Below are 14,435 nucleotides of genomic sequence, written 5' to 3'. Positions count from 1 at the left end.
AGTCTTGAGTTCAGCCACCTTGACATTGAGCATTTTCTGTTTGTCTTGTACACTTTGCAAAGATTCCTGTACAGAAAATGCAGCTGACTCTTCTTTTTCTATCTTCTGTTGTTCTGTGGTGTCTTTTTCTTTCTGAGGCTCCTGCAGAGACCTTGCAGTGGATGGCAGTGAGTCCTCTTTTCCCATCTTGTCCTGTTCTCCAGTCTCGTTTTCTTTCGGAAGCTCAAATTTGTGCATTTCATTTGCAGCAGTGGAATTTTGTTCTTTGTGCTGCTGTGGGATTTTAAGTGAGGAAGCTTTGGCCCCTTTCAGCTCTGGCTCCAGAGACTCTAGCTTCAAATCATGAAGGGCCTTGTTGGGGCAGAGCTGGGATTTCAGGTCACTGATTTCCAGGTTGAGTGTCTCCTGCTCCTGCCTATGTTTAACGGCCTGCTCTTCAAGCTGATTTTGAGCTGCTAGGAGCTGTTTCTGGAGCATCTCAATCTGCTCTTGCTGAATCCTACATTTGAGCTCAAATTCAGCCTCCTTAGAGGACTTCAGTCCTACAGAGTCAGTGTGTGAAGCCTCTGTGGTTGGAGTGGCAGACTCCACACACTGCTCTGTGGTAGGGTGGCTGATTTGGTCCTGCAGGGTAGCAATCACCTCATCCAATATGACCATAGCTTCATTGTCACTCACGAGAGTGTCTGTCTCACTGATGTCATAGGTCTTATTACTAGAAGCCTCTTCCAGCTGCTCTATGAGGCCTTTGATCGTTTCCTCGTGATTTCGCTCGTTCTCGTTAATTTCTTCACGAAGTTTGTTCACCTGAAACTGGTGATAAGAGGCCCTCTTGTTTGCACCTACCATTTTACAGTAAAGGTCGTTCTGATGGTATTGGGAGGCTTCCAGTTGGTGTCTGAGAGCAGCAATCTCGTGCCAGGGATTAAACGGGGGTCTAAATGTGGGAATGGGTTGATATTGCCAAGTCCCTCCATTAGGCACAGGGTTTGGTCTGCTGGGGTTCTTCCCATTTCTCTCTCTCTCCATGTCCTCCTTTGCATTTGAAATGGGGAGCATTTCTTCATTTTTTGGGTTTGCTCCATCAGCCGTGCTGTTTTGAGCTTCAAGAAGAGCCCGGGCATATGCCCGAGTAATTGCTCTTCTTGGTTCTTCAGCCACTCTTTTCTGTTTTTGCATTTTTTGTTTCTTTGGTTTCACAACCGTTTCCTTTGGTGGTTGTGCCACAGGAGACTTTTTAGTATTTGGTTGTGCGGCTTTATCAACCTCAGGTTTTGGTGTGATGACCATTTCTATTTTTGCTTCTGCCATTGTAGATGCGTCAGCGTGTGCGTGTGCGTTTCTCTGCGTCCGCCTTGTCTTTGTTTTAACAACCAGGTTGCTTTGTGTTTCTGCCATCCGAGATCCACTAAAGTTGGTTGAACGTCTCCCCTATTTATAGGGTTTTCCAGTAGAATGTGCACTGTGACATCACAGGCTGTTCCTGTGATGCGCTGTTCCTTTGAAGTGCCATGATTGGAACAATTCAAAATAAAATGCCCACAAACCTAATGTAAAGGAAAGGCTTTTATTTTGTAGCACATACTGAATTAACACTATAAAAGCTACTCTACAGGAATTGCAGTAAAAAATAAAACAAAAGCAAAATATGTTTTTTAAATGGTTGTTAAAAAAACTAACCAAAGTAGAAGACAACTGTTTAGTGGAAAGTATTCGACATTCTAAAGATTCTCAGGCATAATAATTTCTTTCATAATTTAAACAAGGACAGGTAGAAAACGTTCATATTTAGTGAAAGATATTTATTAACATTATCCAATGAGAGTTACTGAATGTCTGTAGGCAGTGAGATCTTGGTGGTTGATGAGGCTACAGAATGTCATCTATGTTTTGTTTTAAATTCAGTTTCAATGCTGAATCTAAGAAACAACAGACTGCAGAGGGAGACTTTAATAGAGGTTTACTAACTCTTACTATCATATACATTGTGGAAAAATCTGTCTTTATTTAGCATAATATATTTGTTATAAGCACTAAATATGTTTTATGATTAACTGATGAACACTAACGTACCAAGCTGAAAATTCTGCTCACCAGTCAGCAGCTTATATTCACAAAAAACAGATAAATCTGCGATCCATGCAACTCTAACCAGCAGAGGTGGGACCAAGTCATTGTTTTGCAAGTCTCAAGTAAGTCTCAAGTCTTTATCCTCAAGTCTCAAGTCAAGTCTCAAGTAATGTCAGGCAAGTCAGAGTCGAGTCTCAAGTCACTGGTGTAAAAGTCCAAGTAAAGTCACAAGTCTGAAATTTTGAATTTCAAGTCCTTTCGAGTCTTTAAAAAAAAAAACGAAAAAAGAATGTTGCAGTTATGCTAAATGTAAATATTAGACCATGTAATTTTTAAATCTGTGTTTTTCTCAACACATGACAAAATAGTGAACTTAGAAAATATACACAAATTGTGAAATTGCACCTCTTTAAAATGCAGCTCAATTAAACCTAGCTCCAAGAATAATTTTCACCGACAGTTCTGAGATAAGCTGCATGTTATTCTTGGATGCGCTTGTAGGACCGGCTTTAAAATCGCATGACAAAAATATCATACACATTAAAAAAAACTGCATCACCAACGTAGCCTGGACAACATTTGCTAGTTAGATGAAGTCAGCTATCTCATCGTAGCATATTTATATGCATATTTATAATCATACGGTTCTTGGAGTGAGTGCACACACTCATGAAGTTTAGTAACTTCCGGTCACTGCAACAAGCCCAGGTACAGTTTACCGACGGATGGGTGCAGGACCTTGAAATGCACCGTGTAGAACGAAAGACCATCGTACGTATCATAAGTTTACCAGTCTCACAAATCGTCGTCATAAATACACATTCCTTAACCGTTTATTAATATAACCTTTGAGCTCAACAGTAATTAATTAGTAGTGGAAATAATTTCTGGTACGCGTTACAGAAATGTAGCAGTGACAATAATACTGTATGCTGTAATCGTACTGGGCAATTAGTGATACAAAACAACTGTTTTATCCTGTGAATAAAAGTATGTTTTTGTCAATGTACCATAATAACAGAAGCGAAACACAATATTGTGTCAGGACAATTCACTATTTATGCACAATAAATAAAGGAGCATAGCGCGACCATTTCTGTTCAGCGCCAGACTTGCTTGTAACCTATATCACCAATTATGTTATGAAAATGACGCATTAACTACAACAGAAGACTGACCTTTGTGGAAATGCTTGGAGCAGACTAACCTGTGAGCTGGAGTGTTCTGGGACGTTATATTTGGTCTTTGAATGGCTGCGATCCAGGCCATCCGTCGCCTCTTTGTTACTTCGGAAACATGGCTCGAACAATTTCTCTTCAACGACGTAATCCGATAACAACCGATTTCTTTACCCGTCGGCTTCCCGTGGCTGTCATGCGACCGGCTATTGCAGTTAATAATACAACAGCTTCTTGACATTTTTGTGTTTCTTTTTATCGCTGTATAACTGATTTCAATTAAAAGCCTGCGTGCGCTAGTACCTCTTGCCACGAGTTCCCAGAATCCTTTGTGGTTCTACCCCAGAATGACATCACATTTTCTCTATATGCATGTTACATTTTATATTTGGGGTGAAATATCAAGTCTTTTCAAGTAAACCGGTTCAAGTCCAATTCAAGTCCCAGGTCATTAAAAAAGTCTAAGTCAAGTCACAAGTCTTACAACATTTTTTCAAGTCAAGTCTAAAGTCATAAAATTAATAACTCGAGTCTGACTCGAGTCCAAGTCATGTGACTCGAGTCCACACCTCTGCCATTATCCTCCACAAATCCCATTAAAGTTGCTTTTTCATTATTTTAGTATCTGGCTGTCTGACTCCATTTGGGTCAAGTTTAAGAAATTCACCAAAGAACAAAGAGTGGAAGGAAAACCTACTGGGATGCACTGGACCTTACCACTTACTACAAAATAAAACAGGAAGTGATGAGAGCATGTATAATAACAAACAAAACCATGAGAAATGTCTAAAACTGGATGTTTTAAAAGCAGAATAGAATGATTCTATTCAAATCCTGCATAATGCAAAACATAGATTTGTCCATTGCACTCTTTGGTGGGAAATTTACATGTGTTACTAAAAGCACTGCTAATTAATTAAGCCTGAAAGATATGGTTACCAGGCTTTTTTTTAAAATAAAATGTCGAATTGCTTTTTTTGTAATCAACTGAACTAACAAGTCACACAGCTGCTGGTTCTCAGTAGTGGGTGATTTAAAGCCCTTCTATCACACAGGCCTAGGAGTGGGAAAAAATCTGTATTCCCCAACTGGTTGGCAAGTGGTTGCCAGACTGGTTGCAGAGTTTGTTGTCACCGGGTGAAACTGGTCACAAAGTAGATGTTGCACCAAAAACCTTTGGTCCAACTTTGGTCACTTGCAGGTTGCCGCAGTGGTCTGTAGTTTGCATGAAAGACAACAACTTGAAAGAATCACCAATTTCTAGTCGAGCAGTAGCAAAATTTGAAAATGTGTGATGCAAATTGGAGATGGAGAACATTTCTATTTCAGCCAATTGTAAAACACATAATTTTAAGCAACTAGCACATTCGCAAGGAGGTTTTTGGTGCAGACCGTGTACCTCTTTGTGAACAATTTTACCTTCCAACCTCCAGCAACCACTCACCAGCTTGTCAGGGAGTACACATCTTTCCCTTGGGACTGGCCGACCATTCTCTATGTCTGTGTGGCTGAAGCGTGCGTTGACACTACACCTCAGTCATATCCATGTCTTCACTACACCAGAACACCTACACCAGTGATCCTGAAAATAGCAACAAATAACAACTAATGAATCAATTTTAGGTAGCTAGCTCTCATTGGCTACTTAGTACTCACCATCGCTTTAATGACATACAATTTCTTGTCCTCCTTCATGTCCATAAAGGCAGAATTATTGCGTTTAAATAAGACTTTTGTGAAACTATGATCTCATGACTTTGTAAGAAAAGAGAAGTGAGATGGTTTTCCTGGGAAATGACATCCTCACAGGATCAGTAAGGCAAAGCCAATAATTTTATTATCAGCTTATTATAATTGTTAAGAGACCTGATGCCACTGCAACTATATGTATTCTGTACTTTATGGTAAATCAATTATTCCCAGCAGGAAATGAACTGGCAGAAATTGCATTATGGGTAAAAGAAAACACTCCTCCTTTAATTGCCAGAAGAAATGGGAATATGCATTACAAAGCAGCTCTCCTGTGTTTATTCTTGCTTATTTAAACATATTTGTAGGGAAAAAAAGGCAGAAAAAAAGCTTTTTGATTCCTGTTAAATTTACCATGTGTCTGGCTTTCTCTACCACTCCATCTCAGCTGGGCTTCCTCACCTCCAGCGTTGGCCAGTGAGCGCTGCCAGAGGTTGACATGTGGCTCGTAACGTGGTCGATGCCAACTGCTCGAAGTCATTTGGTGGAGTTCAGGGGACTCATTTCCTCCTCCTGCTGTGTTATGTGAACAGATTGATTTACAGTTCATGAATCACTGAGTAGTATAAGTGTGAATCTGCTCGTCAAGTGTATGATGATTGCATTAAGAGTGCGACTTTAAGCATGTTCTACCATCTGTGTCTGCGAGAAACCTAAAGGGGAGGCTTTTGCATCTCATTTCAAAGTTTATTTTATCAAAAACAGGTGCAGCAACCTGGATGAGCAGTTCTCTCACCATCGAGGCTTGTGTGCAGTCAGCCGGTGTGATTAATACATATATTTAAGAATATGTCTGGTAATAGTCTATATTTTCCTTATTCTTAACAAATCCCATGAAAATTCAAATTGAGCTGACACTATGAGCAAGCAAAGCTGGTGTGCATCCATAGTGCAATATATTTTTTAGGGTTACATAATCATGATGTTACTGATCAAATGATCTGCCAAGCTGCAAAAGAGTGGTGCTGATCTACAGGCATTTGCATTTCAAGCAAAAATACTGCTTGATATTGACTTAAAACTATTCCCCCGCTATCAAACGACTCCACACCAGACTTTTTGACATTTTTGGAATATTTCTTACTTTATTATATGGCTTTGATATTCTTTGCCATCATCTTCTGGCACTAGCAGTGTGTCACATCTTACCAGGATCCAGTAAAAACAAGAGGAAGTATATCAAACTATTAATTTTTACCTCATATGGCCAAAGAACTGACGGTTAATTCACACGTATCATTACTATTGGTCAGATTTAATAGAATTTCAATTTTCAGTATCAGTCAGATTTTAGTGAAACTAGATAAATTTTTCCTCGTTTGCAAGATTTCTTAATCATCTTTAAATCACAGTTTTTGTGTTGTGACATTTAAAACCAGTTTACATTTACAAGTGACGACTCAAAAATCTTTATTAGCCGTTAAAGTTGAGGTTGGTGAATTGTTTTTGGTTCCATGGGATAATAACGTGCACGTCATATAGTAATTCATGGTGTATGAGAGGGAACTTCATCTCCTGCATTTCTTCTCAGCTTTAGAAAATCTATCTAGTGATGGGAGACGTTGGCCAATCACAGGTCTTTTAAGATGAGGTCAGGTGTGTGATGTTATAAAGTAGAACAAAGAGCAAAAAAGTACTTTGGAAGTAAGGTGGAGTGGCGGACTTTCACCTGGGAGAGTGGTATTCAGTTCCTGTGTGAAACCATTATTCTCATCTGGTAGAAGGGGCTTAGAAGAGACACTCTCAGCTCGTGCATTTTCTGCCTTCTGCAGCTTTAACCTCCCAAGGCTACTTTTAAAATTTCAACAAAAAAAAAAACACCTCTACATTCATTCTGTAACAGCATCACAGCTATAGAGTCAGAATGGTGTGCCTTGGGCTCCCTGGATGAGGCACTTGGGAGAATTATGAAGTACAATAAGTCTCTGTGTCTCCATCACTTGAGAGAGAGTGAGATTTGAAGAACTCAAACTGTAAATTACAGAGTAAATTATGGCCTCAGAGCAACAGCTCACTGGCTCTGATGTCATCAAACTCCCAACTGAAATGCAAGTAAAAGAAGGAAAACTATACACATCAATAGGATCCTCTAGGATGGTGAGGATTAACAGAAATCATGTTTAGCGTACCTTAGCCTAAAGTCTCAGGTGGTTGTGGCACAAGAGGCAGAGCAGGACATCTGCTAATCAAACAGTTGGTAATTTGCTTCCTGGATCCTGTTCATGGGCACGGAATTGAACCCTAAATTGCCGGATGCATCACCAGAGTGTGACTGTGGGAACGGCATTAAAAAAGTGTGAAATGATAAAATTCAACATCTGTTTAAAAAAATCAATATATAGTATATTGATTTATAAAAGAATATAATGAAGACTTTACATTGGGAAAATTACAGGTTAGTTTGTTAAAACTAAAAAGAAGTTATTAAAAATCAATCCTTGTGACCAGTTTTTAATTATGTACTTGAGTCAAACATGGAGAGAAAAAAGGAGGGACCGATAGTCTCAGATGTTAATTTTTAATCAGATGTGTTTTTTTTAACCATCAGCCTATTATCAACTGCAGCTGAGTAATAGAAGCAAAATTACAACAAGAGTCAACTGTCAACATATAACTGAAAAAAATATATCGGTTAATTTAGAGCTGACATGGATGATTTTCAGATGATTCTCTTGGACTGCTACAACAAGCTGGAGCAATTCAGATCAGCTGCTGTCACGGGTAATGGGGGAAATACAGACTCAGTCGCGGAGCTCTGGATGCGAAGCAAACAGTGCGTTTATTTACAGTGCTCAAAACAGTCACAAAGCGAAGTACAAAAATCCAACGGTGATCATCTCCAAATTCCCAGTGGTGTGCAGGTGAGTCTCCCAAGTGATTATCTGAGTGTGTTTCTCCTCCGAGGGCTTAATCCAGCGGACTCCTTCTCTCCAACCTTCTGCTCCGTATCACTTCCTCCTATAAACAAGTGACGACAGCTACAGGTGAGAAGGGTAGCCGGCTAAGGCTATGTTAAAAGTAAGAAAACACTCTTTACTACCGAGCCTCCAGTACAATCCAGCGTCGACTGCCATCCAGACACATAGTTAAGTACCTCAGTCCACAACGAGGATGATCAGTGACAGCTGGATGGCAAATTAGGTGCAGGTGTGTCAGCCACTGGGTGGAGGAGGAGAGAGAGAGAAGCACACACATACACACACAGACAGGTCGCTCCGGGAAGGACCGTCCGACCATGACAGCTGCTGCGGTTTCTGAAACATCAATCTGCCACTGGAGTGGGTGAAGCAAGGGCCAGAGCAGCAAAGAAGAGATAGAGGATGGCAGTTTTCCACCTGGAGCACTAAATAAATAAATACCTGGGGTTATTACATCTCTCAGACAGATGTAGTGAGGTTGTCTGTTTTATGTGGAAATGTGTCCTCTGCTTAGCTCGCACAAAGTACAAAAAGACGGTTTCCAGATAGAAAATATGCTTTCAAAATAAAATTCAATGACAGCCAACAGACTGTGCTGTTAAAATGTTCAGTAGTGAATTATTTAGCAATAACTGAACTCGATATGACCATTTAACAACACCATAGCAGGGCCTGTTATTGATGTGTGAATGCACTGCAGTGATTTCAGTGTTTTGAGAAGACATTTAGAGTGTGCGTTAGGCTGCAATTACCTCTGGACCAGCATGGGGATACCAGACATCATTTACATGCAAATTCTTCAGCAGCTCACCAATACTGTTGTATTTATTAAGTTAAATTAATGTGCAATTTACGCTTTAAAAAACACAACAGAGTCAAAAAAATAATATTTTTCATTGCTATCAGTGAAGCCCTTTGGATGATAATGATGCTCTGTTTAGTGTTTGGACCAGACTTAATTAAGATAATTGCTGAATGCAATCTTATTAAATCTTTTTCATGGTCTAAAGTAAATGGTCCCGGTGGACCAGTAGTGCCAGTAGATTTTTACTGTTTTTTAAATTGAGGTTTGGCACTTTGAGCCAGGGCATGAAGTCAAGATCAGTCCAGCTTTTCTGCTGATAACATTCTGTACATCCAAGTGGTTAATGCCTTAAAGCTACATTTGCTGTACATCTGCAAGCCGCTTTGCAACCAACCTGGCAAGGGGGCTTGATTCTATACCAACTGTCATATGCCGAAAGGCGCGGTACACCCTGAAAAGGATACTTGTCTATTGCAGGGAACTTCGCACCATGGTAACCAAGAACTCTAACATGCATTTACCATTGTAAAAGGTTTATTCTTACCAAAACCAAGGTCTTTGCCAAATTCCAACTCTTTTTCTGAGACTATCTGTTGGGTCTGTCTAGCACAGGCCCACCGCTGGAACGAGACAATTTAAAAACACAGCAAAAGCATTGAACACCAAGTGGGCAAAGTTCTTCGTGTTACTCATGCATGAGGGAGACCTGCCTGGAGCCAAGTGTCGTTCCACCACTTGACCTCCGTCAGACTCTCAGCCAGGTTCCCCATAGCACTCCTTTTATTGTGGTTCCATGAATATGCATAGGGTCATTAACATATAACATCTTACATAGGTATACATGTGAACAAAGAATACTGTGTGTTTGTGTGTGTGCGTGTGTGTGGGGTCAGAGTGTGACCCCATAAAGACTTCCCTAAACCTGCTGGTCTGGAAGTCCAGCAGTTCATCTAAACAAAAGGCACTTAGACTAAAACAGATATAGATACGTTTATCCTACCATAAAACAATAAGAGAAGGTACGACCTCTCCCATGCTCCCAGGATGTAGGTGTGCACACAAAGTTTGCAGACTATTAAGGATCAAACCTCTACCAATCTAAAACTAATTATAAAACTCTAAGCATATATAAGTAGATATTTCTAAGCATAAATGACAATCAACAATACGAAACCTAACACTATCAAAACCAGACAAGGGTCAAACACAACATCTCTACGCCAGTGTTCCCCAGAGAGGATCTAAGAACTTAAAACTCAACTCTAACAGCTAAAAATTTGTTGCATTAGCAATGTGTGGGGTCCACTACTCTATGGTGACACAGTGTTCTCACAGTGTTCGAAAATGGTCATGACTTTTGAAACCAGAAACCCACATTAGGAATTTGTGTGGTGACGCAGGAGAGTCTATCATTACTGCCACCACATATAAAACTCCAAATCATGACCACAGGGAAATTAACACATAATGCACCACACAAAAGCACAATAACTCAGGTCATCCCAAAGGATATAGAAATGCATATGTTTGCAGCAGGTTTCATAAATGTATGTTAAACTTTAATCCATAATGCAGAGTAGACGCTGACAGGTGATGCCTCAGACTGCGTCTTGTTGATTTACTGTAATTCAGCTAATGTTTGTTGTGTGAAATAATTTGGTAATTATGCGAATATTCTACACATCTAGCATCGCAGAAAAGCTCTGGAACAAATCGCTGACAGGAAGCAGGTGTTTTGTGGTCCCTCCATTTCCCCAGAGAAAGCATTTAAAATCTGCTTAGTACCAGCACATCTAAATGGTTTAAATTGAAATCAATTTTAACGTATTAGCACAATTTCTGAACAATAAACAAGATTGCTTAAAAGTAAAGCAACCACACAGAGCTGGCTCTCAGGGCAATTTCACACCCGACTTGTTCGGTAATTAATGGATAATAGAAGAGGCTGTTAAAGAACAACATTCATCACCATACCCATAATACCATTCTCCTGAGGTGAAAATAAGTCTTTTATTTCATAGGTCACCATTATCTCCCAGCTCATCTTATACACTCATATTTCATGTCTTTGTCTGAGCAAGTGGAGGAGATCACCACTGGCAGAAATGTGCCGTGGACGCCTCGGGCGTTTGCACTTTTCCTCATCTCTAATTACACTGAGAAGAATTTTCTTTCATTTTCCCTTCGTGTGAAACGTTGTGTGAGGCATATACGATCCATAGGTGCTAAACTGACATGTTGTGACCAGGTGTGAAGTCGCAAGACCGTTCATCTGTCAGCACAGCAGCTGCCCTGTGGGTCAGAGAGCACCCACTACACAAATAAATGCTGTAATGTAATACAGTGCAGGCCTCTAACAATGGGGCTTCTATTCCTGAAGCTGTGTTTCCCTTCAGTGCAGAGGGTGGCAAAAAGTCAAGGCATGATTGACCTAAAGTTATAATCCTTTCAGGTAACCAAACCTAGTTTCTGATGCTATTCGTGCTTGGCAGGTTTTACACTATGAAGTCGTTTTCAATTCTTTAGTTCAGTGTTGGAGGAAAATTACCTTACATGGAGTGGGGGAGTCACAGGAGAAGATGCAGGTTTAATTTTATCTCAAAAATATCATCCTTCCTGCTTTGCTCCCCTGGAGCTCCACTGAATCCAAGCTTAACGTGTCCTACAGTTGGTGCAAAATTATAACCACGAAGCAGTGTAACTTCATTAAAGCTGTAACAATATACATTTTTTATTGCCCAGGTGTAAATTGATTGCAATGCAACTAAAAAGAAGAGACCTTCCCTTTCTTATGTGCTTTCAACCTGCTTTGGATTTATTTTTCACTCAGTCCAGTGGTTTTTAAACTTGTGCCAAGGCGCACAGAAAGAGCTCGCCAAAAATTCAACACACACCTGTTTCCATATGCTGTACAAAATAGCCTCTGTCTTCCGACATGTCATTAATTCTTTTTTGATTATACCGTCAGACAAAGGCGATCATGACAGTCGATTTGTGTGTTTCCACTCCACTAAAATATACTTTGCATCCATCATGTTATGGGACACTTTCAACTAATCAAACAAACTGTCTCGCTGCCTCTGGTTAAGATCCAGTTTTCTTATGAAATGAAGCACTCAGGCTGAAGACTGAATATAAAGACTGAATATAAAGTTATTTTAAAGCTTGCACCTTTCCGAGACGTGCGTGCAGAAGACAGAAAGAATTTATGAGCAGTGCAGGTTTTTATTCCAGTGATAACATATGATTATTATGAGCAGAAACTCGAACTGGGCAGCACGGTAGCCAAGACGCCATGTGCTCATAACTTAAGGTCGCAGCTTTCTCGAATAATGTCACCTTATTGATCCAAACTCCTGATTGATCTGACTGTTAAATAGTAAGTAGTAGTTAAATAACAGCTTACCTTACAGTTAACAGATTCCAGAGTAAAGCCAGGTTACAGCCACCTGGCTAACCTCAGCTAGCTTGCTTGGCTAGCTTGCTAAAGTTTGATGTCTAAAGGGTGATCATTAGTTTACTTCGTAGAAGAAAATTAACTGGCATCTAAAAGGGTCATTTGGTTGATGAAGGGAATTTTATTTTGTTGGATTTAAGATGGATACTGGCTAACGATAGCGGGCGATCGTGGCTCAGGGGGTTGGGAAGCGCATCTTAACCGGAAGGTCGCCGGCTCGATCCCCGGGCTCTCTGTCCTGGTCGTTGTGTCCTTGGGCAAGACATGTTACCCTACTGCCTACTGGTGTTGGCCAGAGGGGCCGATGGCGCGATATGGCAGCCTCGCTTCTGTCAGTCTGCCCCAGGGCAGCTGTGGCTACAACTGTAGCTGCCTCCACCAGTGTGTGAATGTGAGAGTGAATGAATAGTGGCATTGTAAAGCGCTTTGGGTGCCTTGAAAAGCGCTATATAAATCCAATTATTATTATTATTAACATTAATAAAATGCTAAAAAAAATCTAACAGTAAAACATAGTGTCAAGTGGATAATTTCAGCTAATTCATCCTCTTTAGATCTTTGAATACTCTCTGTGATCAAGCAGAGCAGAGCCAGCTGGCTCACCTTATCCTGTTTTTTTTTTACTAATATTATCTCAATAAAAATAGTAAATGCAGTCCCGATCAAACGTTTGCATGTGCAGTTTGTGTGTATGTGTCTATGAATGGAGCTTGTTGTATAAAAATGATTTGAGTGCTAGGTAAGAGCAAAAAAGCACTATATATATTACCAGATTTACATGGAGAGAATAGGACACAATACTTGTATGTAAAACGAATGTATAAGTTCTCACAGAAGGTTAGACACTGTTTATTACTGCTGTATTATAGACTAAATAACTTGATTGTGTATTTAGATTAGTTACATGAGTGAGCCAGTAAGCCAAAAAGAGAGAGAAAGAAGCTCACCAAGTTCTATATTGGAACCTGTCCAAACAACTGCTTGCCAGGTTAACTGGTGATTCTAAGGTGGCTGCTGGTGCGATGGTAAATGGTTAGCCTATGCAGGGTGTACCTCTTACTTAATGTCTGGGATAGGCTCCTATGCATGGAATAGTTCATCCATCCATCCTTCCATTCTCTTCCGTTTATCTAACTAAACTGAATAAGCTGGCACTGGGTGATTTCTGAACGAGTGCTGTCAAAGGGTTGAAAAGCTAGTCCCTTGACCTGTATAGAGCTAAATAGCAGCATTAGTCACCAAACCAGTGGAGCAACATGTAACATGTGCCTGCAGGAGCTCTGCAGACGTTTTTAAGTTACAGATTTAATTTACAGTGAAAAGCATTAAAGACATAAGAGTAATTTATTCGGTGGTTGAAATTCTATAGTAAAATATTTTTCACAAGATGAAAATAATGGCCAATTAATGGCTCCGGGAGGAAAGCTCACAAATTTTGGCACTTTTATATAATTTATATAAATCTGTTAAAGGAAACTGAAGTTAGCACTGAATGTGAACCTGCTATTAGACATCTGTCCTTTTTGGCCTGATATCTCAGGTAAATCCTCCTTGCTATAATCCTCATAAAGCAGCTGCTCAAGGAGTTTTTTTGCAGTAAGCAGCAAAATCCCATTTGCTGTTATGGACTAAATAATTTATTGGTATTAAATAAATCAAAAAAAGTGTCAAATTTCTGAGCTGTGTTCCTGCGTGTGTATAATTACATCTCATTTAGTGGCCAATACATGCAGTATTAAATGCAAGATTATACGCTACCTTAAAAAAAATACACAATTTGCGATGCATTCTTTCCTCTTATCTGCCGTCTCTTTTCGTCTGACAGCTGAATTCCTAATAGTCCCTATTAGTGGTTTGTTTTTCATGTGTTGACATTTATCATAGGTGGTGTAAGCTTTAAACATTTGAGGCATCAGTCGCTATGTATTTTCCTTGGCTGTCAGCACCCAGCTTGAAAATTGAGTCATGATGTATTCTGCTGTGCATAGGCTAAGAGAAAAAGTGCTTATTTTTCAGGGCTGAGTGGCTTTCTCAAATAGAGGAATCCCTCTCCTCCTGCAACGCTGCAAGAGTTACAGAAAATTGCACAGTGATGGGATGTTATTTCTCTTTTTTCCAGGAAGTGATTACTGTGCTTTCTGAATACCTGAGTGATTTTGGTATAAGAATTTGCTTTTTTACAAAAAAACCCAAAAAATTAAAACCTATCCTTCACATTTCTATCCATATAAACAGGCGGCAAGTGACGTATAGCTTTC

General features: G+C 39.9%; 1 protein-coding gene and 1 long non-coding RNA gene across 3 annotated transcripts in view; one reads left to right on the top strand and one right to left on the bottom strand.

Moving 5' to 3' along the window:
• The window catches only part of LOC146689473 (ankyrin repeat- and BTB/POZ domain-containing protein 3-A), a 288,208-nt gene that overhangs the window by 190,498 nt on the left and 83,275 nt on the right, over positions 1 to 14,435 (top strand). The gene's annotated exons all lie outside the window — the stretch shown is intronic.
• Positions 7,671 to 9,912, bottom strand: LOC146689475 (uncharacterized). The gene is made up of 3 exons (XR_014915982.1): positions 8,668 to 9,912; positions 8,038 to 8,340; positions 7,671 to 7,955 (listed from the first exon to the last, which is right to left on the bottom strand). It is a non-coding gene; the product is annotated as an uncharacterized LOC146689475 (long non-coding RNA).

Source organism: Copadichromis virginalis, linkage group LG17 (genome assembly GCF_057382275.1).
Source record: "Copadichromis virginalis isolate Kocher_CV1m ecotype Utaka linkage group LG17, C_Virginalis_male_GT1.1, whole genome shotgun sequence".
Classification (NCBI taxonomy): domain Eukaryota; kingdom Metazoa; phylum Chordata; class Actinopteri; order Cichliformes; family Cichlidae; genus Copadichromis; species Copadichromis virginalis.
This window is presented reverse-complemented; position numbering and strand designations above follow the sequence as displayed.